This window comes from Eleutherodactylus coqui, chromosome 4 (genome assembly GCF_035609145.1).
Source record: "Eleutherodactylus coqui strain aEleCoq1 chromosome 4, aEleCoq1.hap1, whole genome shotgun sequence".
NCBI lineage: Eukaryota > Metazoa > Chordata > Amphibia > Anura > Eleutherodactylidae > Eleutherodactylus > Eleutherodactylus coqui.
In genome coordinates, this window is record NC_089840.1 from 148045614 (window position 1) to 148072117 (window position 26504).

A 26504-nucleotide genomic window follows, 5' to 3' on the forward strand; every position below is an offset into this window, starting at 1 on the left:
AACCCATCGTCAAGGGTCCTTGTTTATTGCGAGTCCCTAAACGAATGTCAAAAAAAATAAATAAATGAAAGGGAAATATAAAAACAGACAAAAAAAATCACAGAAAGCGGTCATATACTCACTCATATACTGATACAAGAGGGCAGGCATATACACAACTTATCCCTCAATATGCACACAGCCAAATTGCTAAATGGAGGAGCAAATTACACATGTGAAGGACACTGATGAGACAGGCACTCACACACTTTCCTTACGGCTTATTTACACGGGTGTATATCGGCCGGGTTTTCATGCCCAGCCGATATACGCTGCCACTCTGATGCATTGGCTTACAATGCATCAGTGCACAGGGGCACATTTCCGCAGCGTAAAAGCGCCCGACTGGGCGCCTTCACACCACCGGCAGCAGCTGCACAGATTCCTATGGAAGCCTATGCTAGCTGCTGGAGAAGGGAGGTGCGAGGAAGTTTAGCAGCATGGCTGCTAAACTCCCTCCCCCTTCTCTTCTCCACTCTGCCCCTTTCCATTGTTTGCAATGGGAGGGGGTGGGATGGGGGCAGAGCTAAGCTCCGCCTGCTCCACCCGCTCTGCCCCCTCCCATTGCTGGCTGTGGACAAGGGGCAGGAGCTTAGCTCCGCCAACATCCTGCCCCCTCCCATTGCAAAGGGCCGGAGGGGAGGAAAGAGGAGGTGAGCAGGCAAAGTGTATATGCGCTGGGCCCTTTGCCGTTCAGGCATTTTTACGGCGCCGGCGGGTGCATGTAAAGCACCTACCGCCTTGTAAATGGGCTTTTATACTGAGAGGGCTACTTAGTGCTTATTCCTGCACAAAAAACAGGGTGTCAGAATCACACTGTGTACATGCATTCAGGGGCTACCTGCAGCTGATTGGAGAAGGGCTATGAAATGTTGCATGAGAAGTGTGGGAGAGGATGTCTTGGCCAGTACAAAACTGGCAGAATGGCTGCTTAGGAAAAATCCCCCACGTATAAGTGGATTGCAAACACTAGGGCAGCAGAAAAACAGCAAAATCTACATGGAAAACTGAGTTCAAACTGGGTGAAACCAGCAGCAAAAGAATGGCTAGTGAAGACCTGTGCTGTTTTTGATTTTTTTTTTTGTTGAAAAGTCAGTTACTAATTGTGATGGTAGAGTTCCTCAGACACAACTCTGCACAGCAAGTTAAAATAGCTGCCAGAGCTATGGCTCTAGTAACCTCTGTCAGAAGAGCCTTCTGGCTGAGACCTTGGGAGTTGGATAGTACCTGCAAGTGTCACCTCTGCAGCCTTCCCTACAAACCACATAGGCTGTTTGGTTCATAATTGGGTAAGGAAAAGCAAGCCAAGGTAAATGTCCGCAAAGAACGCAACAATCCACATTTCAATACCAAAGGGGTTGTGACCAAAGGAGAGGCACAGCTCACTCCATTGGCCATAAAAAAGAGAAGAAGCCCAATTTCTGATGCCAAAAGTCTACTTGTTTTGGTTGTGAAAAATATTCTGGTCACAAGTGACAAACTACATTAACCTGGCAACTATTTTCTGTTCTTTTGTAAGAAGAAACATTAGTTTCATTACTATTCAACAACTCATCTATTTATTTCACAGTACAGAAATTGTATTCTAACACAACAAATAAGGTAACTTTCTTTTCTTCTTTGTTTATTATTAGAGATGAGCGAGCACCAAAATGCTCGAGTGCTCGTTACTCGAGTCGAACTTTCAGTGATGCTCGAGAGTTCGTTTCGAGTAACGAACCCCATTGAAGTCAATGGGCGACTCGAGCATTTTTGTATATGACTGGTGCTCCGCTAAAGTTTTCATTTGTGAAAATGTCAGCAAATCACCAAAGTCATGTAAAAAACACAGAAATGGATAGGGCAGGCGAGGAGCAACATGCAGGGCTGCATTTCGGGCTCCGAGGTCTCACTATTAAGCCACAATAGTGGCAAGAGTGAGACCCCCCCACCCCGCACTGTCAGCATAAAGATCATTCGTTCTCCTCTGCCACAGCTATAACAGCTGTGGCAAAGAAGAACGATGTTAGCCCATTGAATTCAATGGAGCCGGCAATACAGCCGGCTCCATTGAAAGCAATGGGCTGCCGGCGAGCGCGGGATGAATTTTCGGGAAGGGCTTAAAAATATAAGCCCTTACCTGAAAATCATCCTAAAATGTGTAAAAATAAAAAAAAAATGTATACTCACCTTTCCGCTGCAGCCGGAGTTCAGCCACGTCTGGCCAGCAGTTCTCCTGAGCTGCTTTCTGTAGTATTCAGCAGGTGGGGATTTAAAATCGCCGCCTGCTGAATGAGCTGCCTCTGATTGGTCACAGCCTCACCAATCAGAGGCTGCTGAATGACAGCTGAGAGCTGCCCCTGATTGGTCCCTGCGCTGAGCCAATCAGAGGCAGCACTCATTCACCCATTCATGAATTCATGAATGGGTGAGTGAGAGCTGCCTCTGATTGGTGAGCCTGTGACCAATCACAGGCAGCTCATTCAGCAGGCGGGGATTTTAAATCCCCGGCTGCTGAATACTACTCACAGCAGTTCAGGAGAACTGCCGGCTGGCCGCGGCTGAACTCCGTCTGCTGGGACAAGGTGAGTATATTTTTTTTTTTACTTTTTACACATTTCTGGATGAATTTCAGGGAAGGGCTTATATTTTTAAGCCCTTCCCGAAAATTCATCCCGCATTCGCCGGCAGCCCATTGCTTTCAATGGAGCCGGCTGTATTGCCGGCTCCATTGAATTCAATGGTCAGTGCTTGTTTAATCGAGACGAGTACCACGTGGTGCTTGTCTCGAGTAATGAGCATCTCGAGCACCCTAATACTCGAACAAGCATCAAGCTCGGATGAGTATGCTCGCTCATCTCTATTTCTTATAAAACCCAATAAAAATTATTGAAAAGGAAACTATTCTGGTTTGATCCAGGGCTCTTGGGTCTCAAGTATCGAGGTTATTCGATATGGGCCCTGTGACATCTATGGCATTTACAATAGGAAGCTTTATGCTGCTGAAATCATATCCTGACAGGAGTAGACAGAAGGGGCTCTCTATCTTGGAAAACCAGTCACTCCCTCAGACAGTGGTGCCATCTAAAAGATAGGAAGTCCATGGTTCAGCCTTGCTGGACCCTGTTCATCATGTATGCAATCGAATTAGGTTGGGGAGCCCATCTAGTAGGAGTGTCTGTATAGCGCCTAGCTCTGCTACATTTAGCAGACTTAAGGCCCATTTACGCGGAGCGATGATCGCTCAAAAATCGCTAAAAAGCGATTGTTTGAGCGATAATCGTTGCGTCTAAACATGCGGCCATCATGCACTTTTCGTGCACTGCTAACTGATCGTTAAATTCAGGTCAACCTAAAAATCGTTGTGCGGACTTATCAGGACCGCATGCTGAGTTCTCTGTGGGTAGTGCTGATAGCATTGTTTCCCGACGGAGAACAAAGGAGCTGAATAGAGATAAGAGCCCTCCGGCTATTAACTGCATTTAGCTAAAGGCTATATTTGCTCGCTAATAAGCTATTAAGTAGCTGAGTAGATACTTAATAGTTTATGCAAAATGATCACTTAAAGCTGTCACTCAAACTGTCATTTGAGCGAACTTTGAGCAATCATCGCTTCGTGTAAATGGGCCTTAAGAGGAAAGAGGTTAAGATAAGATCTGTTAACATGACATAGGTCCTATATATTAACATGCAAGGAGCCACACAATCTCAATCCTTTCAGAACAAAGTGGGAATGATCCTAGAACAAACAGAACAAAACAAAAAAAGTACCTGTCTGATGCCTGTACACATTCAGGGTGCCCTCAATGTTGTAGTAGACCAATTGAGTCAGGGCCACTCAGTACCATGAGAATGGTCACTGAATCTGAAGAGCACTCTCATATGGGGGATACCAGAGATTAATCTCATGGCAATGAGTTTCAATGCCAAGGTAGAAACATTCCCTATATCTGGAAGACAATTGCTTGGTGGTAGATGCCCATGTAGATGCTTTGGTGGTACATGCTTATAGTTTTGAGGTTCAGGCAGGCTTATTTCCTCCAGTTTCCATAATAGAAAGGATATTAATGAAAATCAGGCAAGACCAGTCCCCGGTAATAGCAATCATACTGCTCTGGCCAAAGAGGTCATGGTTTTCCCAGCTCATGCACATGAGTTGACCAGTCCCTATTCCAATCTAGAGGAATATCTAAAGCAGTTCTGGAGATGCTAGCTCATTTCAGAGTGGACTAAAAAGTCTTACTCAAAGATGTACAGTGTATGTCCTGGTGTTTTGACAGAAAGTTAGAAAGTTCTGATCCTTCATTAAATAATATTCTAGACTTTCTGCAGGACGTCTTGGACAAAGAGCTCAGTATTGCTACCTTGAAAGTACAGGTCACAGCCATGTTTGTATTTCGGGAAGACAGATCTCTCAGGATCCTTTGATAAAGAGGCTCCTTAACCACTTCCCAACGTGTTCTATACAGGATTTCTGGGGTTCCCCTTAACACTTGGGACTTTGTCATCCCTAGGTCTCCAATTGTTTTTATGTTTTAACCAGCCAAACTGATGAAGTAGTGTGATCTGAAACGTATTTTTACATGCTGGATTTGCACGTTATTCAATAAAAGTGAAGTTAATACTACAGAATCTATGATCTCCAATTTCCACCTTATTTAGTGTTGCGCCTATTCACCAGTAATTTTAGTCTTCTCTCCCTATTCATAGATGAAGGGCTGCCTGTTTATACAATCAATTGTTGTTTAATTTGCAAGCCTGCAGAAAATGAATGACAAACAAATTATCATTCATTATTCAGTCACTGCCGGCATTTACATTGAACGATTATTATTCAGATTCTTACGATCCTGAGAGAATCAGAACAATTATTGTTCAATGTAAAAGATCCCTTAGACTCGGCTTATTCAGCCTTTACCAGGATGGATGAACACAGAACTTAAATGCATGCTAAAAAAGAAGGAAAAAAGTGTTTATCAAATATAATGCAGTGTGCAGAAACGATAGGGCAAGTGTCAGAAAAGCTAAAGTTGATAATGAATTGAGCCTTGCAAGAGAGACTAAAAGCAATAAAAAAGGATTTTGTCAAAAGCGAAAGTAAAAGTCCAAGATGCTATAGCATGTTTAGGGGATGAAAATGGTGAATTGGTAAAAAATGATTTTGAGAAGGACAAACTTTTAAATTCCTATTTTGTATCTGTTTTCTCTCAGAAAGTAGATGGGACATCAACTGATCCTCCCTGTGCTATTGGGGGAATACAAGAATGCAGGCTATCTATAAGCAGAGAGATGATGAGGGAAAACTTAGCCAACTTACATGAATTCAAGTCTCCAAGTCCAGATGAATTACATCTTAGGATACTGAAGTAAGCAGCAGAGGTAATTGCTGAAACACTCGCCATAATCTTTGAAAATTCTTGGAGTACAGGAGAAGTCCCAGAAGATTAGAGAAGGGCAAATGTTGTCCCCATCTTCAAAAAAGTAAAGAAGGTGGACCCAGGAAACTACAGACCTGTGAGCCTGACTTCTATACCAAGAAAGATCTTGGAACAAATTATAAAACTGCATGTATGCAAGTACTTGGATAAAATTAAGTAATAAACAGAGCCAGTATGGGTTTGTAACAAATAAGTCATGCCAGACTAATCTAATTTTCTTCTATGACAGAATCCCCGATTGAGCTGATCAGGAAATCCTGTGGATATAGTATATCTTTACTTTAGAAAAGCATCTGACAAAGTATCTCATACCACAATTATTGAAAGAATGACAAAAGGGATTGACAAGGCAACTGTTAGGTAAATTCAGAACTGGCTTAGTGATCAAAGAGCAGGCATGAATGGCTGCACATCCAACTGGAAGAATATCTTAAATGGAGTACCACAAGGCTCTGTCCAGGGTCCAGTGTTCAACACTTTTATAGATGATCTACATAAGGCCGCCCCCACATGAATGGATTTTTGCTGCAGAATCGGCAGCGAGTGTCCGCACCCCGGATCTGCAGCAAATACCGTCTATAGCATGTTATGGAAAAATACTTTTTCCTGCACACTTGCGGAAACCAATTGCGGTTTTCCTGAGCGGAGGAAGAATCGTAGCATGATCCATTTTTGCGTGAATACCGAGTGGACGACTTCCACTGAAGTCAATGGAAGCCATCCGACCTGCAGTTCGTCCGCAATTAACATTGCAGATAGGTCGTGGATTCCGCGTCCTCGTCTAGTGAGAGCGTGGGGGGGGGGAAAAACCTGTACTGTGCATGTCCGACAGCAAGCCACCGGGTCCATCCGCAGTACAGATGAAAAACAGAAATGACAGGTATGCACGGGCACCACTGCTGTCAGGGTCAGATTCCGCTGCGGGTTCCCGCATGCGGAATCCGGCTCTGCCATGTGCAGGCGGCCCAAGGTAATTGAAGGGAAACTGATCAAATTTGCAACGAGACAAAGCCAGGAGAGATAGCTAATACTTGAGAAGAGAGAGGATATAAAAAGATCTAGACAAGCTTTAACAGTGGGTGGCCAATAACAGAATGGTATTTCACAGGGAGAAATGCAAAGTCCTACATCTGGGCAAGAAAAATGAAAAAAAAACCAAATACAGAATGGGAGTAATTGGGCTAAGCAGCAGCACATGTGAGAAAGTCTTGGGTATACTAATAGATCACAGACTGAACATGAGTCAACAGTGTGATGCAGTAGTAAAAAGGCAAACACAATTTGGGATTTACTAAGAGAAGCATAGAGTCTAGATCACGAAAGGTAATTATCCCCTCTACTCTTCCTTAGTCAGTCTAGAATACTGTGTCCAGTTCTGGGCACCCCAATTTAAAAAAAAACATAGACAAACTGGAGTAAGTTCTGAGAAGAGCTACCAGGATGGTGAGCGGTCTACAATTCATGAGGAACGGTTGAAGATCTGGGAATGTTTAGCTTGCAAAAAAGAAGGCTCAGAGGAGACTTAATAGCTGTCTACAAATATCTGAAGGGCTGTCACAGTGCAGACATCTGTCTGGGATGATTTAGTGACCCTGCATTGAGCATGAGGTTGGACCCATTGACCCTGGAGGTCTCTTCCAACTATGATTCTAAATCTGCAATCGACCCACTTTGTGCAGGCCATGGATCCCACTGACACTTCTTTCCTGATGCATACGAGTTAACAAACCTGTATAGCAGTGCACCCATCAAGACCAAATGTTCCAGGCCCCTGATGATAAGAGGCCTAGTCTGTTCCTGCTGCACTTGAACCAGTATCTTCTTCTATTTTGCTCATTCATTTGAAAAACGTTCCAGCAGTCCAGGTCCTGGCTTGCCACTTTTCTTCAGATTATGCTACGGTTGCATATATTATCTCTCTACTGTCTAGCAAAGTTATGGCTTGGGCCTCAGCTCTCTGGGAACAAATGATGTAGCGATGTCCAATGTTCAATTGTTGCTGACAACTTTCAAAAGAGATTTTTAAGAATTGAGACAGCTTCCATCATTGTCCCATCCATCCTTCAGCTATGTCAGGGTACCTCTATGGTGGACCAATATGCCATTCAATTCTGTACCTAGCAAATCTGTTAGCAACCCAGGAATCAGCAGATGTGGATCCACTGTGCCACGCACTGGTTTGACTTATGCTACATTTAATCACAATCCTCCTTTCTGTGCGGCAGTAGTTTGTCTGCCCCTTCCGGGGCAAACACATCAGCGAAATCAGCAATAAATTCAGGTAACTCTTTTACCTTAACAGAAGACACCTTAACAGAAATGCAACATTTAGTGATGTCCCCCCTCTTACAATCCACTACTGGGTTATGTAAGCATAATGAAGGTAACCCCAAGACTACTTGCGTAGAAAGGGATTCTATGACATACAATGTAATCATCCCAATATGGAATAACCGGATCTTTAAATAAACATCTGGCACACAGAACCTTAGACATTTCTGAGATAGCGTAGAGGGGTCAATGGCGGACACCAGAATAGGAGAATCCAGAGGTTTTATGTTACCATGCAGGGCGGCGCAGGGTCCCGCGGTCGGCGCGCGCCGCTCCGGCGTCGGCTCCGGCGTCCTGGAGCTCTGGAGTCGGGGCTCTCCCGGCGGCGTGGGGCAGCCAGTGTGCGGCGGCGTGGGCGTGTCCGCCCATAGGGTGCCGCCCCCACTCCTCCACCTTTCTTATGTAGCAGTGGGAGAGTCGGCTCATCCCACTCTCCGCCCCTGGGCGGAGCCTTGCTGTTATAAGGCTGGCAGTGGCCTGAGCTTACTGTCAGTTATTGGCTCTGTCAGCCACTAGTGAGTTCTGTCTGCAGCCTGTCTTTGCCAGTTCCTATTTGCCTGTCAGCATCCTTTCTTGCCTTGCTTGCTCAATCTTTTTCCTGTTGGTACTCCATCTGCCTTCTCTGTCGGCACTCTGTCCCCCCCATTAGTTTGTCACATCTTGTCAGTCGCCAGGTCCCTAGTCAGTGCAGGGACCGCCGTCCAGTTGTCCACCTTGGGGTTAGCCAAGGCCGAGGCAAGTAGGCAGGAACAGTGGGGTGCGGGAAGATCAGGGCACCCCACCTGGCGTTCGGGGGTTCAGAGTGCCGTAACATCATAACTGGCCCTTTAAACCGTTTTCATGGAGGCGATCAGCGCCCTTGCGAACCAGCTGCAAGCCCTGGTGCCGGTGGTCCAGGATTTATCCACCCGTATGGCAGCCCAGGAGCAGCGGGGGTCACCGCAGGGTCCGGACGCCTCAACCAGCCCAGAACCTAAGTGCCCTCTTCCCGAGGTGTTCTCTGGGGAGAGGAACAAATTTTTTGTTTTCCAACAGGCGTGTCACTTATTTTTTCGGATGCGCCCCCGTTCTTCCGGGTCGGAAACCCAGAGGGTCGGGCTTATAATGTCCCTGCTGCGGGGCTCTGCCCAGACCTGGGCTTTTTCCATCCCTGAGGGTTCCTCCTGCCTGCAGTCGGTGGACTCCTTTTTCCAGGAACTCGGGGGTATCTTCGACGAACCAGACCGAGCGGGGTTGGCGATTTCGCGGCTGTTGGCGCTGCATCAGGGGTCGTTTTGTGTGGAGGATTATTGCTCCAATTTTAGACGCTATGCGGGGGATACGGCATGGAACGATAGCGCTCTGAAAGACGTTTTTCTGCAGGGCCTCTCGGACGCAGTTAAAGACCTGTTAATTTCCCATCCCGTTCCCGGGTCTTTAAGGGAGGCTATGGAGCTAGTGGTGAAGGCAGATAGGAGGCTCAGGGCTAGTAAGCAAGACCGGCAGGCCCGTAGAGTCAGGGAGGTCGTTTGTCCTGGTCCCTTTTCTTCCTTACCTGTCTCTGTTCCCGAGCCGATGGAGGTGGATCCGCTGGACCCCAAAGAGCGACGCTGGATCCGATTGTTGCATCGTCTCTGCCTCTACTGCGGGAAAGCTGGACATCGGGTGATAACCTGCCCACTGAGGTCTCAACGCTCGCAGCCGGAAGCGGCGGAAAACTCAGAGTCCTAGGCGATTGTAGGGAGGATCGCCTAGGACTTCAGGTACTTCCTAAGCTTTTGATACCGTGTCAGGTCAGATTCTGGGATTTTTCCCGATCAGGACAGGCGTTTATTGATTCCGGAGCCTCCGCTAACTTGATAAGCCTGTGTTTTGTCCGATCCCTGACGGCTGAATTTGTGGCGCTGAAGACGCCAATTCATTTTACCAGTATTGATGCTACCCCTCTCTCTACAGGTCTGGTACGATGGAGGACCCCAGGATTACAGTTCACGGTGGGGATCCTCCACTCGGAAGAGCTGTCTTTTCTGGTTATGGAAGAAATGTCGGTTGATGTGGTGCTTGGTATGCCCTGGTTGGCACTGCACAATCCCCAATTTGATTGGTCCACCCGGGAATTGACTCATTGGGGATCATCCTGTCATAGTCACCTGTCTACCATAGCTGTGTGCTCCGCAGATACGGTGCTCATTCCGGAGTATTTGTCAGACTTTCAGTATGTATTGTCCAAAAAACTGTCTAAGGCTCTGCCTCCTCATAGGGAGTGGGACAGTGGTATTGATCTGATTCCTGACAGTCCCATCCCTAAGGGAGCCATTTTCAATTTGTCAGGCCGTGAGCATGAGGCCCTCAAGTCCTATATCTTGGAGGCTCTGGCCAACCGACATATCCGGCCGTCCAGGTCCCCTGCTGGGGCAGGTCTCTTCTTTGTAGAGAAGAAGGACGGGACACTAAGGCCTTGTGTGGAATATCGGGCCTTGAATAAAATCACAGTAAAGAACCAGTGCTCCTTGCCCCTAATTCCTGACTTGTTGAATCAGGTGGTAGGGGCCCACTGGTTCTGCCAACTGGACTTGCGGGGGGCTTACAATTTAATTCGCATTAGAGAGGGAGATGAATGGAAGACGGCGCTCAACACCCCGTTAGGACATTTTGAATGTCTTGTCATGCCTTTCGGGCTCTGTAACGCCCCCGCTGTGTTTCAGGGTTTTATGAACGCGGTCTTTCACGACTTCCTGGGGGTATTTCTGGTCATCTATCTTGATGACATTCTGGTGTACTCGCCTGACTGGGATTCACATGTGCGGCACCTGAGGTTGGTCCTGACCCGTTTGCGCGAGTATCAACTTTTTGTCAAGTTAGAGAAATGCACATTTGGTTCTAAACAAGTATCTTTCCTTGGTTATGTAATCTCACCCACGGAGATTCAGATGGAGTCTGATAAAGTAGCAGCAATCTCCCAATGGGTCAGACCAGACAACCTCAAGGCTCTCCAGCGGTTCTTAGGTTTTGCAAATTTTTACCGCAAATTCATTAGTAATTACTCGGTTATTGCTCAACCCCTGACCGACCTGACTAAGAAGGGGGCCGACTTGGTAAAATGGTCACCTGCAGCCCTTGAGGCCTTTAGTCATCTAAAGAGGGCATTTACGACTGCCCCGGTGCTAATACAGCCGGACGCACGACTACCCTTTTTCATTGAGGTAGATGCATCTCAAGTGGGGACAGGAGCAGTATTGTTGCAGGAAGTCAGTGGGAGATCTGGGTATAGCCCATGTGCGTTCTTTTCGCGGAAGTTTAATTCAGCAGAACACAACTACGACGTCGGTAACCGTGAATTATTGGCTATCAAATGGGCTCTGGAAGAGTGGCGACACCATCTTGAGGGTGCTAGACACCCAATTACCGTGTATACTGATCACAAGAATCTGGTATATCTCGCCAATGCTAAAAGACTCACAGCTCGTCAAGCCAGGTGGGCGTTGTTCTTCGCCAGGTTCAATTTCGTCGTGACATATATCCCAGGAGAGAAGAACGTGAAGGCGGACACCCTGTCACGGAGTTTTGGGGTGCCAGATAGTGAGACTATGACCCCCGAGAATATCTAAGCCCCTGGCGTGGTAGTGGCAGCTGTAGAGTCTAACTTCGTCCCTCAACTACAGGATGCTCAGCAGGACGCTCCTTCGGGGGTGCTGGAGGGCAGATGGTTTGTGCCAGAGACCCTACGTCCTAGAGTCATGGATGAATCTCACTCGTCGGTTCTCACTGGGCATCCAGGGTTTCAGGGGACCCTGGATCTTTGCTCCAGATACTTCTGGTGGCCAGGCATGTCTCAGGAGATCCGCAACTTTGTTAGGGGATGCTCGGTCTGTGCTTGCAATAAGAGTCAGCGGCGTCCTCCGGAGGGTCCTCTGAGACCACTACCGGTTCCTTCCAGCCCATGGTCACACTTATCGGTAGATTTCATCACTGATCTACCAGAATCCCAGAAGTGCACCACTATCTTAGTGGTGGTCGACCGGTTCTCAAAGATGGCACATTTTGTGGCGTTAAAGAAGCTACCTTCGGCAAAAGAATTTGCCAAGATTTTTGTAAAAGAAATAATTCGCCTACATGGGGTTCCCCAAAATATTGTATCTGATCGCGGGGTTCAGTTTGTGTCGCAGTTTTGGCGTGCCTTCTGCAGAAACTTGGGAATGTCGCTGTCCTTCTCTTTGGCCTTCCACTCGCAAACTAATGGTCAGACAGAGTGGAAAAACCAAGATTTAGTGCAATATTTACGGTTGTTTGCTAGCGAAAAGGCTCATCAGTGGGCAGAGTTCCTGCCGTTGGCAGAGTTTGCACTAAACAACCACCCTTGTTCTTCCACTGGGGTATCTCCATTTCTTTGTGTATACGGTCAGCATCCTCACTTCCTTACAGCAATCCCTACTCCTTCGGTCTGTCCTGCTGCTGATGTCACCACAGATATTCTACGGGGAGTATGGAAAGAGGTACAGAGAAACTTGGAAGCAGCGGGGACTCGTATGCAGTTGCATAGTGGGAAGAGTCTGTCTGTATCTGAACCTTACAAGGTGGGACAGAAGGTACAAATCTCAAATTAAGGGTCCCATCCCTGAAGCTGGCGCCACGTTACGTGGGTCCGTTTGTCTTCACGCATGCGGTGAACCCACTCGCCTACGAACTGGGTTTGCCAGCTACTTGGAGGGTTCACAAGGTGTTCCATAAGTCGTTATTGAAACCGTTTGTCCCTTCGGTGTCCGCCCGTAGGGTGCCGCCCGCACTCCTCAACCTTTCTTATGCAGCAGTGGGAGAGTCGGCTCATCCCACTCTCCGCCCCTGGGTGGAGCCTTGCTGTTATAAGGCTGGCAGTGGCCTGAGCTTACTGTCAGTTATTGGCTCTGTCAGCCACTAGTGAGTTCTGTCTGCAGCCTGTCTTTGCCAGTTCCTATTTGCCTGTCAGCGTCCTTTCTTGCCTTGCTTGCTCAATCTTTTTCCTGTTGGTACTCCATCTGCCTTCTCTGTCGGCACTCTGTCCCCCCCCATTAGTTTGTCACATCTTGTCAGTCGCCAGGTCCCTAGTCAGTGCAGGGACCGCCGTTCAGTTGTCCGCCTGGGGTTAGCCAGGGCCGAGGCAAGTAGGCAGGGACAGTGGGGTGCGGGAAGATCAGGGCACCCCACCTGGCGCTGGGGGGGTCAGAGTGCCGTAACATATTATCTCTAATCCTAAACATTTCACTGTATTCTGATATATTAAATTGACCCCAGCTCCACAATCCAGAAAAACTTTTATGGGACTGCCCCCACCAATGCAAAGAATCTCAGCGGGAAGAACCAGCCTGGAGGATGAAATCCAAGTAATATGAGGGCCTAGAGGAACCTTCCCCCTAAACTCCAGGCTATCTAGTTTTCTGCCCAAAAATTACAGCAGGGACAAAACCTAACAATATGACCCGTGTGATTACAGAAAAAACATTGACCATTAAATTGGACCCTTCTCCCATTCTTAACCTTGCCAGTCAATAACCCCACTTGCACGGGCTCCTCCTCATCAGCAGGCAAGAAGCTGGAAGCTATGGAAAGATCCTGATGCCTCTCCCTAATCTGTCTCCCAACTTTAATAGCCAGAGACATAGCTTCGTCTAGACTGTGGGGTACTGGATATAGAACTAGTAAGTCCTTGATCTTATTGACAGACCGCAATAGAACTGACTTTTTAAGGCAGGGTTATTCGACCGAGTCTCGGACGGCTTCTGACTTAAATATATTATTGGATGTTCCTCACCATTTATCTATTAGGATAGCACTGTGCCCAAATCTGTGTCAGAAGCATCTGTCTGCACTATAAACTATGGTGTAGTCAGGGGTGATTACTACTGGCAGTTTTCACAAAGCAGACTTCAGGCTCTGAAAGGCCTTCTCTGCCTCTGAAGTCCATGTCACCATCACTGACTTCTGACCTTTAGTCAAGTCAGTCAATGGTACAGCTGTGGAGGCAAAATTTAGCACAAACATGCGATAATACCCAGTGATGCCCAGAAAAGCTCTGACCTGTTTCTTAGTCAAAGGTGTAGACCAACTCTGTATGGCGTCCACCTTATTGACCTGTGGTTTGATTACATCTCTGCCAATGATGTAGCCAAGGTATTTGGCTTCCTCCAATTCTAAAGTGGACTTTTTCGAGTTTATTGTCAGGCTCACATCTGTTACTTCAACCATGACCACATGTACTTTGCAAAGGTGACTTTCCCAAACTGAAAAGTAAATGACCACATCGTCCAGGTATGCAGCGGAAGAGTTATGATGTGGCCTTAAAATCCAGTCCATCAATCTCTGAAAAGTAGCCAGCACCCTGTGCAATCCGAATGACATGTTTTTGTATTGGAACAAACCATCTAGCGTGGCAAACGCCATTTTCTCTTTGGCTCTATCCGTCAAAGGTATTTTAGATTCTCATGCTTTTAAAAGATCAACAGTGGTAATGTATCTGGCGTTATCTCTCAGTCAGCTGATCCAACCCTTGGCATGGGGTAAGCATCAAACTTGGAGATTTAGTTTAGCTTTCTGAAGAGATTACAGAACCTCTAGGTGCCATTTGGTTTGGGAATCAAAACAATGAAGCTTGACCACCCACTCTTTGACTGTTCAATCACTCCTAGCTCAAGCATGTGCTTGACCTCTGCAGAGATTGCTTTTCTACACGCTTCCGGTATCCTATACAGTTTTAGGTTTACCTTCATCCCAGGTTTAGTTATTATGTCATGCTTTATTATATGAGTGCAACCCGGCCGGTCAGAGAACTTCCTTTTATTTCTCTACAGAAACTCTTTGGCCTCTTGTTGGTGCACTGAGAGAGAGAGAGAGTCTCCTAAACTAACTGCAGGAAAAGGTTGCTACACTTTTTCCTACTTAACACCAGAGGCCCCTTCCCTATCCTTCCGTGGCTTAATTAAATTAATATGGGGGATCTGGTAAGACTTTCTTCTCCCCAGTTTGTGTACTTTATAACTTACATCTCCAACCCTCTCTACTATTATATTGGAACCCTTCTTCTTGGCGAGAAATTTACTTTACACTGTAGGTACCATGATTAGGACTTGGTCCTCAAGGGTAAAATTTCTAACCTGAGCAGATCAATTATACACTCTGCTCTGGGCTCTTGTGCCTTCTGCAGGTCTTCCTTTACAATAGCCATTATAGTAGCAATGCAGTCCTGCATCCCTGCCACATGCTCAATAACGCTCCTGTAGGTTGTCTACTCTGTTTCCCATATCTCTTTGGCTATGTCCAGCAGCCCCCTTAATGACAGCCATAGACCAACTCCAAGGGAGAGAACCCGGTAGATGCCTGTGGTACTTCTCTAATGGAGAATATCAGGTATGATAACAGACAGTCCCAGTCATAACCATCTTTGGCTACATCTTTAACATTTGCTTTAGTGTCTTGTTAAATGTCTCCACTAATCCATCTGTCAAAGAGTGGTACACAGAAGTGCACATCAGTTTGATTTGAAAGAGGTGGCACAGTTCTTTCATTATCTTGGACATAAACGGTGTCCCCTGGTCAATAAGGATTTCTTTAGGAATTCTTGTCACAGAAACATAAGGGATAACTCCAGTACAATGTTTTTGGTGGTAGTATTTTGTTAAAGGAACAGCTTCAGGATATTGTGTAGGATAATCTAGCACCACCAGGATATACTGATGTCCTCTTAACTATATCCAATTTGACTATGGAATCCAATAGATCCATCCCAATTCTTTCAAACAGCACCTCGATAATGGGAAGGGGAACTAACGGGCAGCGAAAATAATAATAATCTTTTTTTTTTGCAGTGCTTACAAAGACAGGGGGAATATAGAAAGACAAAAGTACAAAAATTACAGAACCACGGTTACATAGTAATCAGTTGGTTGAAACAATAGGGGCGAGAGTCCTGCTCCAACGAGCCTACATACTACAAGTAATGGGGTGATACAGAAGGTAAAGGGGCTGGAGATGTGCACGGTATGGCGAGGTGGAGAGTGAGGGATACTATACACATAAACAATGGTTAGACATTTAGCAGTGTGACGGCAGAATCGGTATGACTGCAGGGGCGGTTAATAGCGGCTAGCAGGGATTGCAGTCAATAGGTCAGGGAGCTTGTTATCAGGGGGCATACAGAGAGGTTTGTTTAGGGAATGCGGTATGCCTCCCTGAAGAGGTGCGTTTTTAGAGCACGCCTGAAGTTTTGTGAGTCCTGGATTGCCTGGAAAGCCTTTGGTAATGCGTTCCAGAGGACTGGTGCTGCTCTGGAGAAGTCTTGGAAGTGGGAATGAGAAGTTCGAGAGCCCGGGCTGGGTGATGGATTGAGATGAGGGAGGCAATATAGGGTGGTGCCATGCTGTGGAGGGCTTTATGGATGAAGGTAGTGCGTTTAAATTGAATTCTGTATTTAACGGGCAGCCAGTGCAGTGACCGCCACAGGGCAGAGGCATCTGAGTAGTGGCGGGACAGGAAGATGAGCCAGGCTGCCGCATTCAGGATGGATTTAAGAGGGTATAGTCTGGTTCAGGGGAGGCCGATCAGCAATGAGTTGCAATAATCAAGCCATCAGAATCAAGCATTCATCTTCATCCAGGATTTACCAGCTCCCAGTTCTTACCAGCAGTGTGCAGGAGTGAGATTGCAGCCGTTCCCCTAAACAGTGAGTTGCATAAACTCTGTGAATTCAAAGCTAGGAGTGGAATAGCAGCCATCTTAGTCCTAAGTTCCAACACTTACATCTTCTACATCCAGTAGCCCAACAGATAACTAAGCCTGTGGGTCATACTGAGTAAATTTCTTCAGTTCCAAAGACAAAGAGAAAGTGTTGAAGAGAAGAAATGTGTTAACAAGTGATTCAACTGTAGTGCATAATTGTTTGATCTACTATCAGCTTGCAAGACTGAAATTGTGAATTGTACCATATCTAAATCCTTTTAAAAATGCTGATGCAAACTGTGCACTCCCGGTTTGCTAACAAAACAGTACCAGGACTCGTGTCAAATTATTTCCCGTCATTGACTACCGCAGTCCCAGATGAAGTGCTGGCATCACCTGTGACAAACCACCATTTATTATCAAACCAGAATCTATTATTTGTGCCACGGTGCTGCAACCTAATGGGACACCTTTGCCTCCATTGTTGGGAGAGATTGCAGAGCCACCCGTGACATCCATCTTGCAATCCCTGTGGTCTCCCCCACTTTGGAGTGTCTCGCTCAGCCGCTGCACCACCAAGATGAACAATGCAAACACCCTTTCCCGGTCCTGCGGGAGGCAAGGGTCCAGGGAGGAGAAGTTAAAGAAGTACAAAAAAATGTTTGCTTGCTCTTCAGGCTGCCCATTTAGTAGCTGCACATCCTAAGCACTGGCCCTCCATTGTCTAGTGGCAAATACAGCCCTGGGTATTGATAGCGGTGATTGTTATGGTACTTTCTATATGCATTTCTAAGTGTAATGAATAGAGATGAGTGAGCACCCAAATGCTCGGGTCCGCATTATTTGAGTCGAACTTTTCGTAAAATTCGAGAGCTTTACTTTAGTAACGAATCCCATTGGCTACAAAGGGAGACTCGAGCATTTTTGTATGTGGGACGCTGGGTCCCGAGCTTTTTTTTTTTCTTGTTCGTACGTCTCTCTCTCTTTCTCTCTCTATCCTGCCTGCCAGACAAAAAATTTGCCATTGACGCGCGCTGCGTCGTGGCGGGGAGGGCCCAAAACAGGCAAGTCACAGCAGGGAGGAGCCAAAAACTGGGGCGGGGTCGAACACAGTTTGATGCTCGTTCGAGTAACGAGCACCGTCGAGTATGCTAATACTCGAACGAGCATCAAGCTCTAGTAATGAATCATTTGAATAAGCTCTTTGTTTGAGATCTACAAACAGAGGTAAATAGGGACACCCCAATTGCAGGACAGGAGAATGGAATGTATTTTTACCAAATGTAGGAAACATAGGAGCAAATGCAAAGTCTAAAATACATCTGAATAATAAAGATGCTTTGTGATTCTGCCACAAATACATGACATAGGTGTGTACTGGGTATGACACAGACAGGGATTAATACAATAAAATACAAAACCATATAAGTGTCTTTTATATGCATAAACTATGAAGCTGATCATATTTATATACTCGTGTATATATACTCCATACATATGCATTATGAGGGGATTAATTTGGTATTGCCTTTGCTGGGGTAAAAGGCGAACTTTCTCATTCACCAAGCAAGGAATCAGCAGCCAGGAAAAGGTTAAAAATTGACACGATGCCAGCCTTATTAGTACAGTTGCAAATATAAAAATACAGGAGAAAGAGAAAACTCTCACCTGTCCAGAACTAACTAATACAAAGTAGATCATTTTCTGCCAGTTTACAATACAACAGAGACTAGCAACCGTCCAACCATCCTCACACTTTACATAGGCAGCTAACACAGACCAGCTTTCTGTGTCCTCAGAGAAGAATGGTGTCCTCTTAGCTGCTCTGAAATATGCACTACTGATTAACTTTATTAATTAACTAGCAGGTGAGACTCTTCCTGCCACTCCAGACCTATGAAAGAAAACTCAGGGATATATACCTGCTGCCCACAACAACACCTCCATGCCTGTCTATATATATAGATCTATCTTTGTATATCTATCTGAAAATATTGACAGCGCCCCATATTAATCTATACGCTTTACATGTGTATTAATTAAATCTCTGACTCTTATAAGCCAACAGATGTGAGCAATGTAAAAAGTGTTCTTATTCTCATATACTGCTATATAGTCATTTGTATTGCAGGGACTGGTAAGGTGTAATGCAAGTGTTGTCTCTGCTTTGCAAATCTGATATTGATTTCTTTGTGCATCCAAGTTTTTTCTTTGATTCATCATCAGTAAATAACAAATAGTTAATATAAAAATCAGAAAATGTAAGACCACTTTAATAGGAATAAACTGACTTTTAATTTATGCTAATGTGCTGGGCTGTGGTGACAATAAGCACAAAATTACAGAGTGGCTTTCTAGCTGCTAATTATCCCCCATCTTTGTTGTTCGTGAAGATGGACACACAATTATACTCTCTTGCTGTATATTAATACAGATTCTTGACATCTTCAGCAGACCCAGAGCTGTCATCGAGCTTTTTGTCTAGTTTAATTGAAAATTAATGGTTACTGTGTTGCCACGGAGACGGTGGCAATGGACGCCAATGGCGTTCGCATTTCAAACAGGGGCTGGTGGCATTGTTTGTCCTGGATGACCTTGAAACTTAAATGAAAAGTTGAAAAATAAAATAAAGGGATTATGCTAGATGGGAAGCAAAAGCTTTTAAATTATAGTAGAAATGAAGACAGAACATGATAATGACCCCAGTAGGAATCAGACAAATAGACTGTATGGCGGAGGAAGAAAGGGGTGATGGGAACCCAGACCCATAAGCAACATAGTGTCCGTTTTGCATCATAAGAAAAAAGTCCATGCTGTACTTAGAAACTTTAAAGATATCTTTATTGACAATGAATCTCATCTCGCCCCACGTTTGTACAGAAACATCAGCACTGGCTTTTTGACTTCCAAGAACCCTGGATGACATGGTCCGATCTCCCAGTGCCCTCTGGATCCTTGGTTCAAAAATTTGTTTAGCAGTTCAAGCCTGTTAGATGGATTTGTAACACATAAATATGATGGTTGGACAATTCAGAACAACAGAAATGCATCATGGTGATAAAGAAACACGGACTTCAGTAATGTCCCCTGATGATGTCATCACTGCTGTTAATACAAATCTCAGCCGACCTGTTTCTAAAATCTATAAAGCTAACCATAGACAAGAGATATTTGACTAGGACAGGTTGGATTCTTAACTAGCCAATATTGTTCCCTTAGGGTGCCTTCACACTTGCAATAAAATTGCGCAATGCGAGAGTGAGCGAAAATGCAGAATTGTGAATCCCATGATTTTTAATGGTTTCCTTCCCATTAGCGATGTTTTCACTCATGCGATGTTGCGATTAAAAAAGTTGCAGCATTTCCTATCTTTCTCTGTTTTGTGATTTTTTATCAACCATATTTCCCTATCGAGCCTCCTTTTCATCACATCACAAAGCACGAACTTGCGATTTTCATACGATGTGTTTTTAACATTAGAAAGTCCTATTGACTAGTGTGTTAAAAAATCATGCAATTTTACTGCAGGCGGCAGCGATGCAAAATTATTCTTAGTAAAAAGCATCGCTGTTGCTCAAAAATCGCAGGAACAAAGTCATGATTTTCTCATGGCAAAATCACGATCACCAGTGTGAAGGAGCGCTTAGATATAAAGCGCTGCAGAATATTTTGGCGCTATATAAAGACTATTATTAAACAGTGCTAAACGTCCCCAACATTCACTTACCATGAAGATTTATGAGGAAAACAGACAGAGTGACTCTTGTCTGATGGCCTTCTTGAGATGAGGTTCACAGTTTGCATTTTCATGCAGTTTTGTGAGTTTTTCTGGTATCCCAAAATATAATTGTATTAAACAATAGAGGAGATGTAGAAAGATTTTCCTGTTTTTCCTCCTTTTACAGTCAGTCCGCTGGTGACCGACATAGTTGGAGCACTTTGTGCTGGAAACATGTCATCTAGCAGTTATAGCATTTTATCCATTTGTGTCAATAAGGCGCACACAGGGAGCCCCTATCATGCCAGGGGCTTAATTCTGCGCAGTATTTTAGCATTTGCGAAATGTAAAGTAGAATAAAACAAATACTGACAGTTGTGGAAACATAACGGAGTATAAAAAGGAAATAAAACTGTGAATGATAAACTAACAGTAAACAAAAAGATTTTAATTTGTGTGAGAGGCACTGTAGAAAGTAATGCAAAGTTTATTACGTGCACAAAACCCTGGAGCGTAATATGCAGTAAAAAATGCTTGTGTGAGAGAGCCCTTATTCAGACTGGTGTTTTATACCTTCATTCTTCACATGCAGTCAGCCAGAGGAACATGTGTACGACATGAATACATTTGGTGTATCTTGGAGCGTCTGTGCCCAACAACCTAAAATATATGCCATCTCATAGCCAGTATATGCATCTGCTATAATTTGTACCAACTTCTGGGGTATATTACTGTAAACCTGTTGGGCAGTACCCACTTTTTATAACTGTGCTTTGTGCAAGTATGGCTCATGCCAAAATTTGGGTCAATTTTATGCCCCAAAACTGGGCCTTTAAGTATGATAACCCCTCCTATATGTCTTGTGGTTCTCTGACTCACTTTTAATCTACGTTTTATATAGCACCAACACGTTCTGCATTGTTGTATTAAGAATACGATGCTTAGGAGGGCCGGCTGCTGTTGTTGTCTACACAGATTTACAGAATTTCACAAGCAATTTAAAAGAATATTGTTTTTGCCCAACTTTGTGTCTGAAATTAGATTGTCGGCCACATTGGGAAGAAATCCTATGAAGAGTTATATGCTTGGACAGCTGTTAATAATTAGTGCCACATAAATAATAGTCGAGCTAATAATACTGATAATAACCAAATACATGATAACTAGAGGTTAGTGACATAACACTTGGATACAATTGGACTGAGAGCGGCCTTTCAGCTGGTGCTAAGGGATTAGTCATGCAAAACTGCTGACAGATCTGTAGGGACATGAAGGGGTTGGTCACTCCCTCTTATGAGTAGATTTAGGGGGGGGGGGTGAAAACCTGAACCTTTTAGTAATGCTGTAACTATTTTAATATGCTAATTCAGCTTTCTGTGTTATAGGTCCTGCATGGTTCTGTTTGACTGTTTGACTGCAGTGTGAATGGGCTTTGGACCCAGCGAGGTTTTCACGACAAGGTTGTAATAACAAGTCAAGGCGCTGCGGAGAGACCAATGTCTGCATTCAAGCAGACTTGCAACCAAAGAAAAATTGAGGTTGCGGAATGCCAACACACCATTCTCTGCTTTTGGAACTTCGTCCAGCATGTGGACATTATTCATACTGGGTCATTATACCATTTGTACTGTCATATGAGGAAAATTATTTTACAAAGTGATTGAAATATAGCGGATGTGCATTGCATTCTTCCTTAATAACAAACAAATATTCGAAGGAGATGAATGCAATGGTAGGCCACGCCTCCGGGGAGGAGCAAAAGTGGGGGCTATAAAAGGAGAGAGGTTGGCACAAAAAGTGGATTGTTGTACATAAGTGGCCCTGGAGCTCCCGGGTCATAGAGAAGAGGTGTCTTCAGTTGGTACGGCCTAGCCAGACTGCAAAGGAAAGGGGTATCCAACAAAGTCCAGTATTGTGTGTGGGAAACTGAGTGCTATGAAGGTGTTTCCTGATCATGATGGGCCATAAAGTCTTTCGGGGATATTCAGAGCTCCTTGTTTTGTTTTGTATCTGCCTGCTGAAATAAAATCTGTTTTGAGTTTGAACAATTCTTGTCTCTCGACTTGCAGTTTCCTGATTGGACACGACAGCTGTCAATTTTTGCTGTAGAGCATCTAAAAGGACAAGAGAGCGAGCACTGGAGGAAGAAGTTCGATAGATGAGTTTCTATGTGATGCAACTGCTGACAGCTCTACTAAAAGTTTCTTTGCTCCCTGCTTACCGGCCACTACGTGGAACTGTTGGCGGTTTTGCATGTTTTTGGCTATTATCAAACTATTAATGACCACTTGACCGTGAGTATGTATGTTTGTGTGTGGGTGCTTCTCATGCTCCGCCCCTGGTGACGTCATCCCAGGTCTTACAACATATATAAAACACAGAGCCTAACCGACAGAAGAACAACAAATTTAGGGCTCTTGGAAGAGGAGGACAAAATAACAAAATGAGAATACAACTAAGTCGTTATTATCTCAGACAAAACTCAGTGGTCCTGACAGAAGACACCGACCTACTGCTACCCCAGAGATCCAGTGGGCTGAAGGACCTGCGGTGACGTCACTGCTGTGGCAGGAGCCATTGTGTAGTTTGGTAGAAAGTACTGCATACTGGATAAGCCAACAGCAGCCACCAGGACCTGTGTGGGTACAGTCAGGGATCGCATAACCAGGGGCTGATCATTGTATCCAGGAGTCTGCTGAGCTGGTTTTGCCTGGAAATCAGCATGGATGTACCACAGCTGTGTGTGTGTGATGTGTGTGAATCAAGATGCATGTAGTAGAGCTGTGTGTGTGTGATGTGTGGGGGTCATATTGAATGTACCAAGTAGCACAGCTATGTGGCGCGCTGCGCCACCAGAAACACAGGTACTATATTTTCCTAATAATTACTAATTGGTGTATGAAGCATTAGTGGACGCATTGGAAGGATTTCCCAGCACACACCGAGAACCCCCACCCCACACACACACACACTTGGGGGATGCATAGCTGTCAGGTCTCCGCGCTGAGCCTATCTGACAGATAGGCTCACCGTGGAGATTCGCGGCATGCCGCGATTTGAATCCCACGAGCAGAGAATCACTATGATTCTCCACTCATGGATATCAGGGCTAAGCTTTCCATAGCAATGCTTTGGAAAGCGTTTACTGCGTTACCCGCGGCTGGATTATCACTGCAGATAACACAATGAACTATCACCCCTGGACAGGAGCCCTAATTTGTGTTCCAACCAGCAATATATTTAATAAATCTACAAAAATAATCTGCAGTAGTTGAGGATTTTTTGCTAACAATTGACAACAAAATCACTTATCCAAAGCTGTCTGACAATTTATAAAGTCATGTGACCTGAGGATTCTGCTTTGTACAGCGATGCTTTTATACATGAAGAGTAACATTTTATCTTCTGTAGACGCTTTGGATTGCACTTGAAATACTTCTCTAGAAAGGTTTCTGAGCTCCGCAGGTTACAACTGAAATGAGCAAAACTTTGCATGTTCTGATTCCCATAATATCAAAATCTCCATCCCTGCCATCCAATAAAGATACTACAATAAGGGTGCTGCCTGTATCCATGCTGGCCTAATCCCAGCCCACAGCCCTGGCAGCCTCATGTTCTAGCACTGACTTTGCTGCAGGCATCTTCTGTGCTCGGCGCTCTCAGATTTGTCTCCTCCTGGGACCTCTAAAGAGGACTCTGAGATTTCTGTGTTAGTAGATCATTCACTTTGTGCCCTGAAGCAAAGCGCAGGTTCCCGGGGGGAAGAGGAAGAACAGCACTCTGACAGGGTGGGGGGGATGCGCACTAAATGCAAGCTCTCTGATCGCTGTTTGTCATTCCACAAGATTGTTTGAAAGTGACATGTTCAGTGTCCTGATTTTATTGTGCTTCCTCCATGACACATCCTACACATGTACAAACACCTTTCAGGGAGACGTTGTGCAGGAGCCACAGTGGAAATGAAGGGCTTGTAGTTGTCTCTAGATGGTGCCCGTTACTCACAGGTGTATGCCCCTCTGTAAGTGATGGGCACCTAAGTTGTTTAAGGGCGCCTGTCAGCTGGTTCCCTGCTTTATCTGTATGCAGGTCATTATGCCAGTGTTCTAGGGGAGAGAAATCTGGGTTGCTTTCTTTCCCTTACAGAAAATGAATGGAACTGCGCTCAAGTAATAGGCACTTCTCCAAACGTGGACTGCTAAATTTATTCCTGTCTCTACATATTTGTTCTCATGAAAGAAGGGGGAGTTTGTAAAGGTTTGCAAAGTTGGGGGACTTAAGAGCACAAGTCTCTTCCAATACTATTGCTTATGGTAATCTCTAATGGAAACCTCAGTTGCCTTATTCATATGGGATTTCTTCTATCTTATTGAATAGTCTATTCAAGCTGTAAACTTTCTTGGCAGTAGACTTAAAAGGGTGTCAACAACTGGATAGCTACAGGCTTGTAGTGACCAGACATAGTCCTCATGTTCTTTATACTCTCTCCACTGGAAAACAGGTGTTACCTTTCACATATACTAGCAATGTGTATTCTAATATTCCACAACCTGTAGGTGTTATTGTTCTTCTACCCCACAAAGTTTTAATATTTTGCATATAATAATAATTTTTATATAGCGCCATCATATTCCTCAGCGCTTCATACTGATATAGCAGGCGCGAAACGAATGATCGCTGCACTACATTTCTTTGTCTAGTGTACCAAGCATTTGCTGGTTGCACTACACTGCTTGCATACCTATTGTCTTTCACCATCTTTCAGGCTACGCAAAAAGTGTGTGTGTGCTACAATAACTTCATAGAGTGCCTTGTCAGTCATGTCTGGCAACACTACGGGCTCATTCACAGGGGCGTGAAAATCATGCAGGAGTTAGCCACACAAAAAAATTGCGGCTAACTCATGAGAAAATCACGTGAACGAATGATTTCTGCTATCATGTCCGGAGCTTAATTAGTGGTGAAATTGCCCATTCACATGATTGGGAGCTGCGTGTTGGTGAAAAAAAGTGCTGCTGCTCCAGGAGGAGAGAGAGAGAGGGAGATGAAGGAAAGCCCCACGGGCCTTTCCTTCATCACAGGGGACCCCCTTCAACTCAGGAGGAATATCCCTTTAGCAGGAAACGATGGATTCCCCTGCAGGGGAGCTGGAGGGATATCCCCGCTGCGAGGATATTCCTCCAGCTCCCCTACAGGTAAATCTCTCTTTCCCCGCTAAGGGAAATCCCTCCATCCCTGTGAAGATTAAGGAAGTCCCCAGCGATGAAGGCAGTTCCCCGGGGTCTCCCTTCATCTTGTTCTTTCTCTCCACATAGTAAGGAAACCCTTAAATCCCCGCAGAGGTGAAGAGAGTCCTCACCGATGATGAGGGTTCCCCAGGGACTCCCTTCATCTCGCTCTCTCTCTCCCCGCTGTGGCGAAATCCCTCCAGCCCCGTGGAGATGAAGGGAACCCCCGGGTAGTCCTCTCATCCCTGCGGGGACTAACACGAGCTTACAGGGGGACATTTAAAATGCGCTTCTGAGTTTAGTGGTGCGGCTGCACTCTCTCCCCGCTCCCTTTTTGTCCAGCTCCCATAGGAGTCTATGGAAACTCCTGCGGATCACGCACCAAAGATAGGTCAGGCCCTATCTTTTCACGTAGCAGGGAATTTGAGTTGCGTGAATTTCAGTCCCTGATGTTCTTTCTTTATAGGTGCGAGTTTTTTGTGAAGCTAAAATTCCTTCATCTGAAAGTTTTAATAGGAAACCATTGGTTCTAATAGTCATGATTCTTTTTATGCATGTAAGTTAGCTGCGCAAATTCCCCCGTGTGAAAGAGCCCTAAATCTGTAATTAAGAGGGCAATTAAAATCAGACAATACAGAGTAACAAACTAATCTACAATTCAAACAATAGGAAAAAGAGCCCTGCCCACAAGAGCTTACAATCTATGCGGCAATAGGATGTTTAATTGTACAATGATCCAAGCATCATTTATACAAAATTAGGGAGGGCAATTAAGGCCGCATGACCAGCAGGTGAGTTAGAAGGGATAATGTAGCCACATAAGGAACACTTAAAAGATACCTCATTATTGTTGCGATCCCATCCTTCGAATGGATATCAAGAAAACATTTCAGATGAAGGAATCACTAAATTAAGCACAACCTTTCTAAGAAGTAGAATTAATTACAAAGACAATCCTTTACAAACTCTTATCTGTGAAGGCTTCCTCTACAGTTATTCAGAATATCTAATATAAATCCTGCTGTGGTGTCAATTTATTATGCTGCGACCGGAGAGTTTATGGTGAGTCAACGGGAATGACGACTCAAGAGTATTTGTGTTAAATGCGTG

The 26504-nt window shown here is 45.0% G+C and overlaps 1 long non-coding RNA gene across 1 annotated transcript in view; it reads left to right on the top strand.

Moving 5' to 3' along the window:
• LOC136624763 (uncharacterized) overlaps positions 1-22202 on the top strand; it is an 83795-nt gene extending 61593 nt beyond the window's left edge. Inside the window, exons 2-3 of the long non-coding RNA XR_010792423.1 lie at positions 5230-5397; positions 21555-22202. This is a non-coding gene — a long non-coding RNA (uncharacterized lncRNA). The remainder of the gene's footprint in view (positions 1-5229; positions 5398-21554) is intronic.
• The last annotated feature ends 4302 nt before the right edge of the window (positions 22203-26504 follow it).